This window comes from Bidens hawaiensis, unplaced genomic scaffold (assembly GCF_021521415.1).
Source record: "Bidens hawaiensis isolate Kalapana, Puna unplaced genomic scaffold, B.hawaiensis_p1.1 tig00006905_1, whole genome shotgun sequence".
Lineage (NCBI taxonomy): Eukaryota > Viridiplantae > Streptophyta > Magnoliopsida > Asterales > Asteraceae > Bidens > Bidens hawaiensis.
This window is the reverse complement of record NW_027491471.1, coordinates 631477-646607: the sequence shown is the minus strand read 5'-3', so window position 1 is coordinate 646607 and position 15131 is coordinate 631477. Positions and strand designations below refer to the sequence as shown.

Here is a 15131-nt window from a genome sequence, read left to right as displayed (position 1 = left end):
CCCAAATGAACAGATACTACAATGGGCTAAATGGTTCTCACAATATTCTTTCATAGTTACATACATCTACAAAGAGAATAATATCCTCATGAAAGATTTGCAGTCATGGCCACAAGTCTATAAATGTCAAGAGTCCAATATAGATCAACATCACCAAATCTTACCCACCATCCTCACCATGTCTAAAGCTGGCTCATCCACCACCACATACCAAATCGAGATCCAAAAAGAATTCAATCAGAAAAACATAACTAAAGAAATTGTCGAAGTGATTGCAAATTTATCGTTCAAAGAAAGGTCTCATTTAAATTACAAAACGTTCACTACAATTCTTCTTAAGAACCATGCAATGATATTAATGGGATAAAATTCCACCCTGATTATCCTTTTCTAAACATCTTCCACTTTGACAACCTGTTCAACCTCCCTAAAAAAGCACAGTTTCTCTTCTGGTACCTGTTTGAATCATTTTATATCGCTGCTATATCCTTTGATAATGAAGATCTCCATTTGTACTTACTGAACTACCAAATTGGAGATTTTCCAGCAGAGAAAAAACACACCCTTACTCTCCTTCAGTGGCTTTTACCAATCCATCAATGGATCGGCCATGTGACCACCTCCCGCCTCAGTATAGTGTCTGGTTTTTCAAAAGACCAGGCAGCTTTATACATGCATCAGTAATCAACAAGGACCAGTCAGCCATCTACCATTCGCCTTGTACCTTCCACCACAACTCTTATAATATGTATCCAGCATCCAATAGTTACAAAAGAAACTTCCCAGACGATTGGATGAAATTGAGAGAATGTCTAGGTCACGCAAATGGGATAGATGAGTCTAAGCCCCACCATCAAAGACAACAAAAAAATATGGAGTATTGATCACCCTTATACAAAGTTGTGGCGAAAAATGCATTTTGAATATGCCAATACTCATATTCTTGCCCTTACGGAAGAAGAATATGAAGAGCTCGAAGATTGGAGACCAAATTGGGAACCATGCAGTAGTAACTCCCTAGTATTGAGTCTAGACCCAACAGAAGAAGATCCAATTGAAGACTACTATGACTCATATGAAGATGATCCATCGCATCCAGACTCAAGATACCAAGCCTTACTCTCCGAAAGAAGTTATTAATAGTTATGTGTCTTATATAATATTGTCTTAATTCTATCTTTCTTATTGTACTAAGTATGTCTTTTAAGACTAATCACTCTTAAAGTGATTAGGTAGGATTAGCCCATATGTATCAGCCTTATGTCATGCCTTATGCCATAAGTATAGACCATATGTCACATGTATGTATGGACCTTATGTCTTTTTATAAGGTTGGTTAGCTTTTCCTTACCTATAAAAGGAAGGTTTCCCCTCACTTGTAAACCATTCCTTGAAAGAAATAAAACTTCTTCCTTACATATTCTCTCTAGTTCTCTGAGTTCTTGAGTTCTCTAACCATTCCTTACCTATGATATTATGGAGCTTGTTACTCATGCATCTATAAAGCAAGGATACAGGCAATTCTTGTTTTTATGTGTATTTTTATCTTAAAATAAGCCAAAATCGACCAATTTTCAGGTCATCGCTTTAAAAACTGTCAAAAAGGTAACCACATACCAAAAAATAAAAATAAAACAATAAAATAAAAATCCAAAAGCATCTCTCCCATTTGATGTTTCAATCTCCATAAAGTTGTAAGCTTAAACCTGCGTATAGTCTATATTTTTACTATGACTATCTTTCTCCTGCTATGGCGGGTGGTGACTCCATTCCAAAAATACACTCCAAAATTGAACTACTGCAATCAAAACTGTAACTGTACACTAGCATACAGCATGTTGTATATTTACAGTTTGATGACATCATCCACTGCCGCCCGCCACCTCAGCAGCACGCTGCCTCATCATCTCCATAACCGCCGCCCTCCTCCGGCTATCCGCCTGCTGGTTCAGCCTTCTCAAATGTTCCTTCAGATCTCTATATAAAATCAATTAACATGTCAACACAAAATTTTTAAAAATGTGAGAGAGTATAAAAAGGTAACACTTTTTAAAGAAGGACCTGCAGCGGGGGACATTGCACGACGAGTCTTTACAAGCGCGGGCATGAAGTTGAAGAAGATGCCACATTTTCTTGCAAAGAGGACAACCGCCAGACGCACGCACTTTGCATTGTCTTCCGTGTCTGATAAGTCCCCTCACCTTTGTACAGTTTGGATACGGGCATGGTACGAATCTACATTGGGATGCGTGTACCAGTAGATCAAGCATCATTCGTAGCTGCAATGCAACATATTCATAGATCACATTATGTTCACGCATGTAAAATAAATATCAACCCGTCTTATATCCCCTCAACATGAATAAATCATATTTTTATCAAACGAAAATATAATATTGAATACCTGTTTTCATATTATTGACATAAATATGCTTTATTTAAGCAAATATTCAAATTATGAGAGTGAGAAGGGTATAATGGTCATATTATACACTGTATTTAATGAAATGGGTATTATATATTAGGCCTTTAAAAGAACCAAACGTACATGAATGAATGTGGTTTCCTTGTCCATGGTTATTCGCTAAAGAAACAAATGTGTTTTGAATTGTGTGTCCTTTTGTGTTCGTTTGTTAACAGTATAAACGAAAGGTTCACGAACAAACATAATTGAACATAGATGAACAAGCATAAGTGAGTAAAAACCAATTAAAACTAAATGTGACCAATCTATTGGGCCTAAAAACTTAATAATACTAGAAATTGTAATGGATGATATTATAAATTCAAAAACAGATGATATTATAAATTCATAAAGCTAGACAAAATTGTAATGGACCTAAACCATTTAAATAAATATACAAACCAACCAACATAAACAAATTTAATTGAACAAATGGTCACAAACATTATTGAGCGAACTAGACATGTGTTCATGTTCCTTCATTTAACTAAATGAACAAACAATGTTGTCCGTGCTCATTCGTTTAGTAAATAAACAAAACATAAATGAACGTCCTACTGAACAGTTCATTGAACGTTAGGTTCGTTTACAAGCCTAGCAAATATGAAATTTTGTGTTTTGAATGAGTATATTCTATACGAATTTCTTTGTTTGGTTTGGATAAATATGATACTAATGCAAGTTTTTAGCACATTTATAAAATAACCCCAATTGTATATTATTACCTGTGAGACTCGTTGTTGTCGGGTTTCTTTGTTTTGTGCGTCGCGTTCAGCAACGGATGGGTGGTGAGTTAACTTATGAGGATGACTAGCTCCTTCTTTAAGATAACAAGCATTGCATATATCATAATCAGGGCAGATGTCGCACCGCCATCCTTGGCCCGCTTCAATATCAAGACGACAAATACTGCAAATTATCACAAATGCAGGAGCTGTTGGGTTGTGAAGATGATACAAAGCCATCATTGATGAATGTTTAGAGCGTCTTAGTGTGTCATACTGATAATGGTTTCCTTGACAAAGGCTTAGAAAAGCTTGTCGGGTATCAAAGAATTCACTCTCGAGAATTTCGTCTTTATCTGTTGTGTCGGTGGGTGCGCCCTTGATTTCTATCTGCGCCATTACAAATATCAAATCAGATTATTAAATTCAAAATAGGTTAGAACACCCGTGTATTATACAGTTGAATAAAGGAAATACTAAATAGTTAGTAATGAAGTGGGAAAAAGAATCTTGGGTTCACAAATTTTGACGCATGGCACAACCAGTTAACTATTTATTAGGTATAGATTAGATTGGATGATTATAATCAGATATTTACATGCAATAATCAGTTGTTTTTGAGTTTAGATGATTCTGATTATTTAAGAAACTGACTAAAAAATGACCAAAACAACCGTTTTTTTATATCATTTACAGTATGAAAGTTAGTTTTTTCTATCAAATATGATAATATACTTACAAACTATGTTTTAGTGATTTAAAGAATATTGCACTTTATTTCAATACTTGTATATTTTAGTAGTAGTATGATTAACAATGAAAATAGGGCTGAAAATGATATGAACTGATTATTGACCCATATATAATCACATAATTATCACTTTATTCAAACACTATACACTGATTGTTAATCAAATAATCAGTTTTCTAAGGAAACAACTTACAGGATATAGTGGATGTTTCATCCTTTGGCTAATGGGATGTCTCTCTCTGTCTTCAAGGTTTTGTTCGACTTCATAACAACTGAAACACACATCAACCACCAATCAAGTTATACATAATTTAAGAGACGGAAGCATGCCCAGTGTATGCGAAGTTAAAAGAAAAAAAAAACCAATGAGTGTAATGGGAGACAATCCAACAGGCAAGACACGTCAGCATTGATAGCTTAATATGATGGAATGTTTGAAACAAGCAGTGCGCATTAGGACTGAAAACAAGCCGAACCAGGCCAGGTAGGATCAAGCTTGGCTTGTTTACAATTGAGCTAAAAGTCGACTAGGCTCTTTTATCTTAACAAGCTGAACTGTTGAGCTCGAGTTTAGCTAGTCAAAAAGTTCAAGCAAGCTCGCAGGAGCCGGCTCATTTAATTTTTCTTTTTTTTATACACATTGATATATATATATATAGACTGAAAATAATATTAATAACATAAAGATAATGCAAAATATAACTTAAATATGCTAAGAAATGATGGCGCTTACCTGTTACAGAGCTGAAAATTTTTGCAATTGTTGCAGACCCAACGTTTTCCAGAGACCATTAAGCGACAGCAATGCGTGCACGCATGCTGCAAGTGAACCATAATGAAATCTTCCTTCATTGGGGATATTGTCTCACCAAGCTGTAAAACAAACAGCAGCAACAAAGATCAAACCATGTAAAAAATATACAAAAACTAAGATTTACACAAACAATGGAAGAAAAATACCCTATGCATGAGTAGCACATCTTTAGAAGCATTAGAAGAAAAATCAGATTGACCAGAAGCTTTGAGACCTCTTTTCATTACAGTCCTTTTATTTGGCACTTTCCTATTTTTTCTTCCTTCTTCTTGTTGAAGTTGATAGATTATATCCTCAGCAGCACCAGGCCAATAATCACCGTCAAAATATGGCAAACGGGCTGCGGTCTCCTTGGCTTTACACTCACCAGATTGTACAAAAAAATGGTCATATAAATTAGTCAACTCCACTACAATATTTTCCTTTGAGGCTTTTTTCAACATCTGTAAATACCTGATGAAGGAATCATGTCAGATGGTTCCTGATAACAATATTAGCGAACTAATGAGCATTTTACACGTGCGCTTACCACTCTCTTAGTTTATCTGACTTTGGTGTCTTTTGAATTTCGGGATGGCAATACAAGATATAATCTTCACCCTTTAGTGGAGGGCATGCCCATATATAACAACCTGTGAACCCACGTAACTTGCAATATTCTAGGTAACCAATCTGAGAAAGTTATAGGAAAGCACATTTACTATTTTTCATCAATAAAGTTGGCTGTTCAAAAAAATATATATAAAATAGGCTTGCAACTTGCCAGCTCGAGCTCAATAAGTGAAGCTCGAGCTCAATAAGTGAAGCTCGAACTTGGGCTCATTTATTAAGCGCGCTTACTTTTAGGCACGAGCTCCGGCTCGAGGTCGTTTAAGTTCGCCTCAATTCGAGCTTTTAGCGAGCCAATCTTAAGTGGCTGTAGCTCACGAGCGACTTGGCTCATTTACACCCCTAAGTGGTTTTCATTGGAATGGAATAAATAGGACCGTAAACCGACTACAAATTTGGGTATGAGAAACCGATAAAAAAAATGAATATAAATGAGGTGTTTCAGTTTCTTTTTTAAAATCTTGACAGGTCCGGTTCCGGATTGAACCAGATTGAACCCAGAACCGGCAATCTAATATTTCAAAACCCAAATATAGTCGGTACCTGTTCGATTATTCGGTTTTGACGGACCGGCCTGATAATCAACTCGAAAAGGTGAAGAATCTAGAAACTTACCAGAATTTCATGATATACAAATGTACGCAGAGCTTCTCCTGACACTGTTCTTATGTCAGGCCTAAAGTACTTGACTGAATCCAAATACGAGAGATAAACACGACGATGATTTGGCTGCACACATTCTGCTCCAAATTCTTGAACATACATGCCAAAAAGGCATACTTCTACCCCTTCGATTTTCTGAAACAACAAAACAACCTACAAAAAACAATAGTAACCTTAGTTGTTGGCCAATCTACTCCTAAACTTCAATAAAAAACATGGGTTGTTCAAAAAACTTGCGGCTCGCTCAGAACCGGCTCGTTTGTAAACAAGCCAAGCCAATGTAAGCTCGGCTCATTAGTTCGCTTGTTAGGCTCGTTTAGCTGGCTCGTTCAAATTAAGGCCCAAATTTTAATATATATACATTTTGTAATTTATTAATTATGCGGTATGTGTGTTATAGGTCCTTGTTAATAAGTTACTTAACATATAGGACCTTCCATGTAACCTAGGCTTCTATTTGTAATTAGTATTTACATATAGCCCCCTCTTCATCACTATAAATAGAGGAGCTTATCTCTTGTAATAGATATACTTCATATCACAACGTAGTCCTAAAGTTCAGGGGTTCTTTCACCTGATTAATCCATGACCTTTTACTTTCTGTTAATCTATTCATCATCATCAATTCTTGTGATATCCGACCACCCCAAATCCGGTTTCTTTAATAAAGTGTGTGTTAAAAGTAACTTTTTTCTTTTTATATATTCTGTTGTGTGTAAAAATATAAAACTAACTTTTTATTAATAAACGAGTTGGCTTGAGCTTTTCATGAGCTGAGCTCAAGCTCAAACATTTCAGCTCGTTAAGATAAACAAGCAAAGCCGGCTCAGCTCGACATGAAAACGAGCCAATCCAAGACAAGGTAGTTTGGCTCTTTAGGCTCGTTTAGCTGGTTCATTGGCTCGTTTAAATTAAAGCCCAAATTTTAGTATCTGTAAATTACAACCAAAATTTCAATATATTGTAGATTTTGTAGTTTATTAATTATGCATTATGTGTATGCTAAAAATATTATATATATATATATATATATATATAGGCTTAAGTTCATGCGAGAAATCATCCTAGTGCGAGAAGTGCGAGAAATAATTCCAACCAATCATGTTTTTTCCCTTTCTATTTCTCTTTTAATTAAATGTAGGGGTATAATGGTAAACATCCTAAATGTTTTATATGGTAACTATTAATGTTATTTTTAAATGTTTTATTTTTTCTAAACAATTATTTTATTATATGTTAATTTAAAAGTTAAAAAACATTATCATGAATCATGATTCCCTGTCCGATTACAGTTATAATATCATAATTTTTTTTTCTTTCATTAATGATTAATCTTCATTCAAACACAGATTCTTTCCATCCTACATTCATATATTGATTAAAACAAAAATGAAGATTTGAGTTAAATATTCAACTATATCAAAAGTATGATCACGTTGTCTTTTTGGTGTTACACTGTTATGTAGTAGTTTTTTTTCCCTATATTTAAGGTATCTTAACACATTCAACAATTCATATCAGAAAAATGGAAAAAAAATAATAATTTTAATTAATAAGCAAAAAAAAAACAGTAAAAACATAAATACATATTTTACACACACACAACTAAATTTAAGTTTTGGTTTCACAACACCAACACATACACATTTACCTACACTCAACTGCACATTCTACATTTTCCCCTTACACATCCTACACTACAGATATGGTACACAGAATTACATACACATCCTACACTACCATACGCTACCATACACATCCTACACTACAGATATGGTACACAAAATTGCATACACATCCTACACTACCATACACCACCATAAAATAACAGTCCACATCCTACACTACCATACACAAAACATACACATTTTAACGCAAGCATACGCATTCTATACAAAACATAACATCTTACACTGCCATAGACTAAATTATTTTTCCCAAACACTAACACGTTTGATAAACATAAAACATGAGAAACCGAATAGTGTTTTAATTTCAAAAACTACAACTAAAAGAGCATAAACTATGTAGGATTATCATAGAAGTGTAGGACTTTTATTTCTAAATGTAGGATTTTTTTTCCCGAGTGGTACAAGGGTAAAGGTACAACCAAAACAACCAAAATGATCTACTTTCATATATTGTATGTTGTACCTAGTAAACTAATAATAATTTTATAAGATGTAGTTTTGGCAACTGAGAAGACGAAAACATGATAAAAGGGATTCTCTTTGACAAAAAGTGGGTTTCTATATTTATCATAAGAAGGCAATTACAATACTATCCTTTTTTTATTAAAATTCATTAAAAACGGTTACCAATAATTACAAAAATGCCATAAACAATGTAGGCCATAGATCAATTTTAATCAAGGTTAGAATTCATTTCTCGCATTTCCCGCACTAAAATGACTTCTCGCCTGAACCATCCCCTATATAATATATAAATATATATATATATGTGTGTGTGTGTGTGTATTAATACGTGTAAAGATATAAAAATTATTTAAAAAGAAAATAAATAAACCAGTTGGCTTGATGAGCCACGAGCTGGCTCAAGCTTTTTACGTGCCGAACTCGAGCTCAACATTTCAGCTCGTTAAGATACACGAGCTGAGCCCAATCCCAACCTGGCTTGAGTTGTTTACAGCCCTAAACCAAAGACACTGACACTTGACAATGCTCCCGACATACCTTAGATTTATAACCAAATTCCGAGGGGTAATTTTCCTCTTGAAAGTTCTCAAGAAACCGCTGCTTAACTTCCAACTTTTTATCAACAGACGAGACTACTCTAACAACAAGCGATTCCGCTCCAGGAACCTAAAAACATAAAATTCAAAACATTAACCAATCATTCCACACCTAAACACCACACAACAACCATCAAAAGGTTATATATTATCACCTCATCATAACTTTTCCTATAAAACCGTGCCCTTTCTAACCTTTCCTGCCTCAGTCTCTTAAACAATCTGTTCTCTATATGATCACTAAGAATAGTTCGGGGCAAATCTTTTGCTCCAAGAAGAGCACTCTGTGGTAACGGGACCCGCTCTCCATTTTCAACCTCTTCCACATAGCAGGTAGGGCATGCGTACTCCGCTTGTCCCCCGTCATTTCTACGACCGTTAAATAATGCACAGACTTGATGTTGCCACGCTTCACATTTGTCACATTGAACCCACTGTACACCCACGCATGGTTAGATACATTGAAAAAATGAAACAAACTTCATAAAAAATAATATAGTGCGATACCGATTCTTCAGTCTCCTCGTCGTTTTTCTTTTTCTCTAACTTTGACTTTAAAATACTGGTCCTATCAAAACGTATGGTGTCTCCACGAGAGTCATTATAACAAGGAATACAGATAAAATGATGTGTATCACCGCTCCCCCATGTGTAAAACATCGTGTTTCTCTTAATGCGCCCCCCGCAGGGTGAGCAATATATGGGTGGTGGTTCAAAATTGAGCTTTTCAACTGCACATAGCTGACAAGAACTTTCATTCATTGAAAGCTCCATAGCTTGATTCTTTTCTACCTTTACTTTGCTCTGCACAGCAATTAGTGAATATTAAAAAACGGGTCAAAGGATCCACAGTGTATCGCGCAAGAATAAACCGTCGCTCAGAATGTAGTTTTAACACATTTAATATTAAAGTAATTTAGTCAACACATCATTACTGGAATAAAATAAATTTTTGAATCATATATGGCTTGCTAATTGTAAATACAAGAGATTACAATTTGGCACAAGAATTCATACAAGAGATTATAGCATTTTACACAAAACAAACAAACAAACAAACATATATATATATACATATATATATATATTATAGATGCTAACCTGGCCAACCCACTGTCGGAGACCTGTTATATGTTCTCGGACCTGCTCCGGTGTGAACAATTCAATCATTGATACTCCCTTTATTTTTGGCTTCCCAGTTTTGGAGGTCTCGGAAACAAGTGCCACATCATCCTGTTTAGCCGGGCCCACCTCTTTCTCTGGGTTAGAAAACACCTGCTTAGGGTAACCTGTGTCTTCATTTGACCCACCATCATTATTCGCCTCACCAGCATTCATGGAACTTGAAGAAACTTCTATCTTCACTCCAGTTGCCTCATATTTGAGCGGTTGACAGGTGTCATGATCCTGAAGATCCAAAGTGGCCTCATATCTGAGCAGTTGACAGGTGTCATGATCCAGAAGATCCAAAGTGGCCTCGTATTTGAGCGGTTGACAGGTGTCATGATCCTGAAGATCCAGAGTTGCCTCATATTTGAGCGGTTGACAGGTGTCATGATCCTGAAGATCCTCAGATGTAATGGAAACTGGTATGATCGGGTTTTCGTTTTCGTTTTCTTTTTCAATTTCGATTTCGATTTCATTTTGAGCAGCAGGCGGTTGCTCGCTCTTGGTTCGTTTAATGGGGCGTTGGGAATCTTCTGAAGTATGATCACGGGATCTGTTACCCAACTGCGGGAGATCCTTAACGAGGACCCCGGGTCTTTGAATGAAATCATTTACAGGAACACACACAGGACAACTTTGGTCCTTGCAATTCTTGTAATGGTTAAGTAATTTCTTTGACCTATGACAGCGAGGAAATTGACATTGAGTGCCATCACAACATGATGTCATATGTGTCCACAGTTTTTGAGCAATGATACAATGTTGTTCGGGGCAATTTCCAGGTGGATAAATACATCTACGAGCATGTCGTAAGAACAAAATCCATCTTGTTGTTTCCTGAAACTGTCAGGTGACGGGTCAACTGGCCTTTTGGCAGGTATTGATGCTTCTAAAGATTGAATAGTATTATTACTATTATTGTTATTATTATTATCCTGAATTTGTTTTTTCATCTCATTTGATGAGTTACCTAATTGAGGTGACGGTTGTTGCAATCTTGACTGCCATTGACCTAGAGGTGTTGACGTTGGTTGACCCGTAACATTATGTTGAGTATCAAAGCCATGCAATTGACTACCTCTGGATGACGGGAATTGTTCACAAACCTGTGGCTCAGGTTTTATTTGACTGTCAACATTGGATACCAGTGGGGACCGCCCGTACCGAAATTGTTGATTCCGTTGTCTTGGAGGCTGAATTTGATGTTTCTGAAATTGAAGAGGCTGCTGAGACCGCAACCGCGTCTCTGATTGATTCAAAGAGGGTTGAATGTTTGCGGCTTGACCAGAATTGTGCAAGTTTGACTGGTTGACCATCATGGGAGAGCTTGTTCTTTGTACTGTTGATAAGTTTACCAAGTTCATGTTCATCTGTGATGTGCCTGAGGTTGTGGGAATAAAGTAATTTCCTGATCCATCACCTGTAAATTAACCATGAGAATAACATATAAGCTTGTGTACTAAACGAGCCGGAGCATGAGCTCAAGTCGGCTCGCTAAAAGCTCGAATCAAGCCGATCTTAAACGAGCTCAAGCCTGAGATCGAGCCTAAAAATAAGCTTGTTTAATAAAACGAGTCCAAGCTTCACTTATCAAGCTCGAGCCACTCGTGAGCCTAGAGCAGCCTATTATTTACATAATTATATTTAACATTATATATATATATATAGATGATAATTATTATTATGAATAATTTATTATAAAAATAACTAAATAATATATAATAAGTTATATATAAAAGTTATAATAAAATATATATGAAAAATAACTTTAAATGCATATACGTTAATTAATAATTGGCTCGAGCTTGAAAAACTACTTACAAACAAAGCTCAAGCTTCAGAAATAGAGCTCGAAACAAGCCAAGTTGGCGCTTGAGCTCTAGTAAGTTAAACAAGAGCTCGGGTCAACTCGGCTCGTTTACACCTCCTGTAACTAGACTAGTAATTAATAGACATGGCAATTTCAACCCATTTATAATTTATTAACGACTGTGTTGATTCAGATTACGTTTTTATCTTTAACAGGTCAAATGAGAAAAATCAAAACATTTAATTAAAAAGGAAATTCATCAAACAGACCAGATGTTACTCAAACTGTATTGTTAACGCTTAAACCTCCTAAATCACGTTATTCACAAAACCAGATTATAACTCTTAATATATAATCTTTGCAATCATATTTAGCATAAAAGGTATTTGTAACCGTACCCTGAGAGATCTGTCCTTGATGTTGATATTGAGAGTTTCCATAATGCGAATCTGTCATAAATCCGTCATCGTTACCCAAACTATTAACCGTCTGTGAGCTTTTACCCATCATCGTTAAACGGGAGTTTAACGACCCGTTCGGAAACCCGTAAGACTTTTGAGCCAAAGTTGAGCTGACCCCCCCACCCATATGCAAGATCTGGCTGTTTTGACCACCAACTTGTTGCTTCATTTGCAATGGCTGAGTCACCATAGTTGAGTCAAAACTTGAGTTCACATGCGATTGGTTACTTGTGTTGTTATTAAATCCCGGGGTAGGCATCATTCTTTGTCCACCCGTTGATGAAACGCCATCATTGTGTGTGCTTCTAGAAGGCCCAAGGGTATTAATGGAAAAGCTTCCTTGATTGACACCTGACGACATCATCATGTTATTATTACCGCGATTAGCAGATGATAGAGCCATTAAACCAGAGTTTCCACTTTGAGGCACACCAGGAGTTGGAATCATTTGTCCCATTGAAGCATTAGCATTACTTCTTTGCTGGTATTGTTGATTTTGACTGGCCTTGATAAAAGCATGTATACGACTTTCCAACGTGTCTACATTTAAATACTCCTCCTAAATAAGAAAAAAGAAGTGAGTGTTAATGATCATGTTATATTGCAGATGTAATATTTCTATAAATTGTTAATGAAAGAATATTAATGCAGCAAGTGAGAACATTTCATATAAAAGAACCTTTGTCGAAGCGGATTTAAATAAGCTCTCATCCAAGGGTCTAACAATATCCATGATGTTTTTCGGGGGTGCCTCTCGTTTTCGTCTTTGCATGAGGAACTTGTATCTAAGAAACATATATTAAGATTTTTCATCAAGATTTAATAGATATGGTGTATCAGTCATATGTAGCACTAATCATGAACCACATTGTTGAAAAAAAATGAAATGTAAGTTTATGACAAACCTATCTGGCCCGATTGGGCTAATTACAAACAAACCCTGATATTAAAATATTAACTATAATTAACAAGATAAACATGAAACAAACAGAATCCAAAAGGCCATTATCATGTATAGGCATGATAGATAACAAAATCAGCAAAATGCGTATATATGAGAAGTGATATTAAAAAGGATCAAAGGTGTCTTGAGTTCTTAAAGGAAAGGTGGACTTAAGCTTTTTAAATCCAAACTACGTTTTTTGCCCCTGTGTTACAAGGAAGCGGAAGCAGTGGCTGATTAAATATTATCATCAATATTGGATACGAAAAGAGTACAAATAAAGACACAAAAAGAAAATTAATTCTAGAAGCATTTCATAACATTATGCGACAATCACTCACATCATGAAAGTTTTTAGGGTAAATAGAATGTTGGCTAACAAACCACAAATAAGGTTCAACAATAAGGAAACAAAAACCCTAGTGAATGTAGATTTACAATAACTACATCAAATTACTACCATAACATAACTCAGACATTTTAGGTAGCCAGTTTGCGTACATTCAACACCATGATGTGATCACTAAATAGTCAGTCCCAAAACAAAATTCCAACCCCCCCCCCCCCCCCATTAAGATGGTAAGATAATATACATGTTTGTAACGCACAACTACATACATATATACATACACAAAGCATCTTCCCCATATAAGCACATGCGAAAAAGAACTTACATCCTATCTTGTATAAACTGTCGTTCAGGCTCCATATTAAGCAGAGCATGGGGACCTTCAGAGTTCTGCATAATATTATGTTGTGGTATGGAAGACAATGAAGTCCCTGCTTGATTGGTAACCTGCCTCGGGTACTGTCCTGCTATTTGAGCCTGTAAATTCATTTTTATCCCTAGCAAAAATAGCTTGCATAACAAAATGAGACAATTCCAGACTTCCAATTAATAATGCCTAATCATATACTCCAAATGTATGAACAACTGAAGATTCAGCTTCCGCTTTCCCTGATAATAACAAACAGAACAACAGCAAAATAAGAACTCGAGCAAAATCACAATAACCTAGATTTTCAAATTATTTATAACTAAAATTTATCGCTTGTTTGAATATTCTCCAAGGTTACTTGTGAAGAAATGTGTGCGCTCGCGTGCATGCACGTCTCAGATTACACGTTTTAACCTAAACCAGATACATTTCTATGGCAAATGCTACAAAAAGAAGAATGCTAATTGCTTAATATCAGAAATGTGTACCAACAACTCAATCAGTAATACAATAACCAATCTAACATCAACGATAAAGCTGTGATCAGCAACATTTAGAATTCACATTTAATTATACCAAGCATCAAACCCTATCTTCGCCCCTTGCTTACATAAGAACTTGAGTAAAATCACAATAACCTGATCTCCAAATTATTTATCACTAAAATGTATCATTTGTTCGAATATTCCCCAAGGTTGTTTGTGAATAAATGCGTGTGTGCGCGTTTGTGCATGTCTCAGATTACGCATTTAACCTAAACCAGACACATTTCTAGGGCAAATGCTACAAATAGAAGAATGCTAACCCCTTAATATAAAAAATATGTAACAACAACTCAATCAGTAATGCAATAATCAATCTAACATCAATGACAAAGCTGTGATCAGTCAACATTTTGAATTCACATTAGATTATACTAAATATCAAACCCTATCTTAGTGCCTAGCTTGCATAAGAACTTGAGTAAAATCACAATAACCTAGATTTCCAAAATATTTATCACTAACATTTATCGCTTGTTTGAATATTCTCAAAGGTTACATGTGAATAAATGCGTGTGTCTGTGCGTACATGCATGTCTCAGATTACGCATTTTAACCTAAAACAGATTCATTTCTAGAGCAAAGGCTACAAATAAAGGCTAGCTAATTGCTTAACATCAGAAATGTGTAACAACAACTCAAATCAGCATTGCAACAATCAATCTAACATCAACGATGAAACTGTGATAAGTAAACATTTTAAACTCACAT

General features: G+C 35.6%; 1 pseudogene across 1 annotated transcript; it reads right to left on the bottom strand.

Annotated features, from left to right (window-relative positions):
• Positions 1–1760: 1760 nt before the first annotated feature.
• On the bottom strand, positions 1761–14283 carry LOC143633775 (histone acetyltransferase HAC1-like; annotated as a pseudogene). Its single transcript, XR_013153728.1, has 16 exons — positions 13834–14283; positions 12896–13001; positions 12649–12775; positions 12154–12567; positions 9880–11365; positions 9286–9582; positions 8934–9212; positions 8720–8848; positions 5979–6179; positions 5284–5426; positions 4901–5207; positions 4674–4813; positions 4134–4212; positions 3190–3579; positions 2062–2279; positions 1761–1977 (listed from the first exon to the last, which is right to left on the bottom strand). The product of XR_013153728.1 is annotated as a histone acetyltransferase HAC1-like (transcript).
• Positions 14284–15131: the final 848 nt, after the last annotated feature.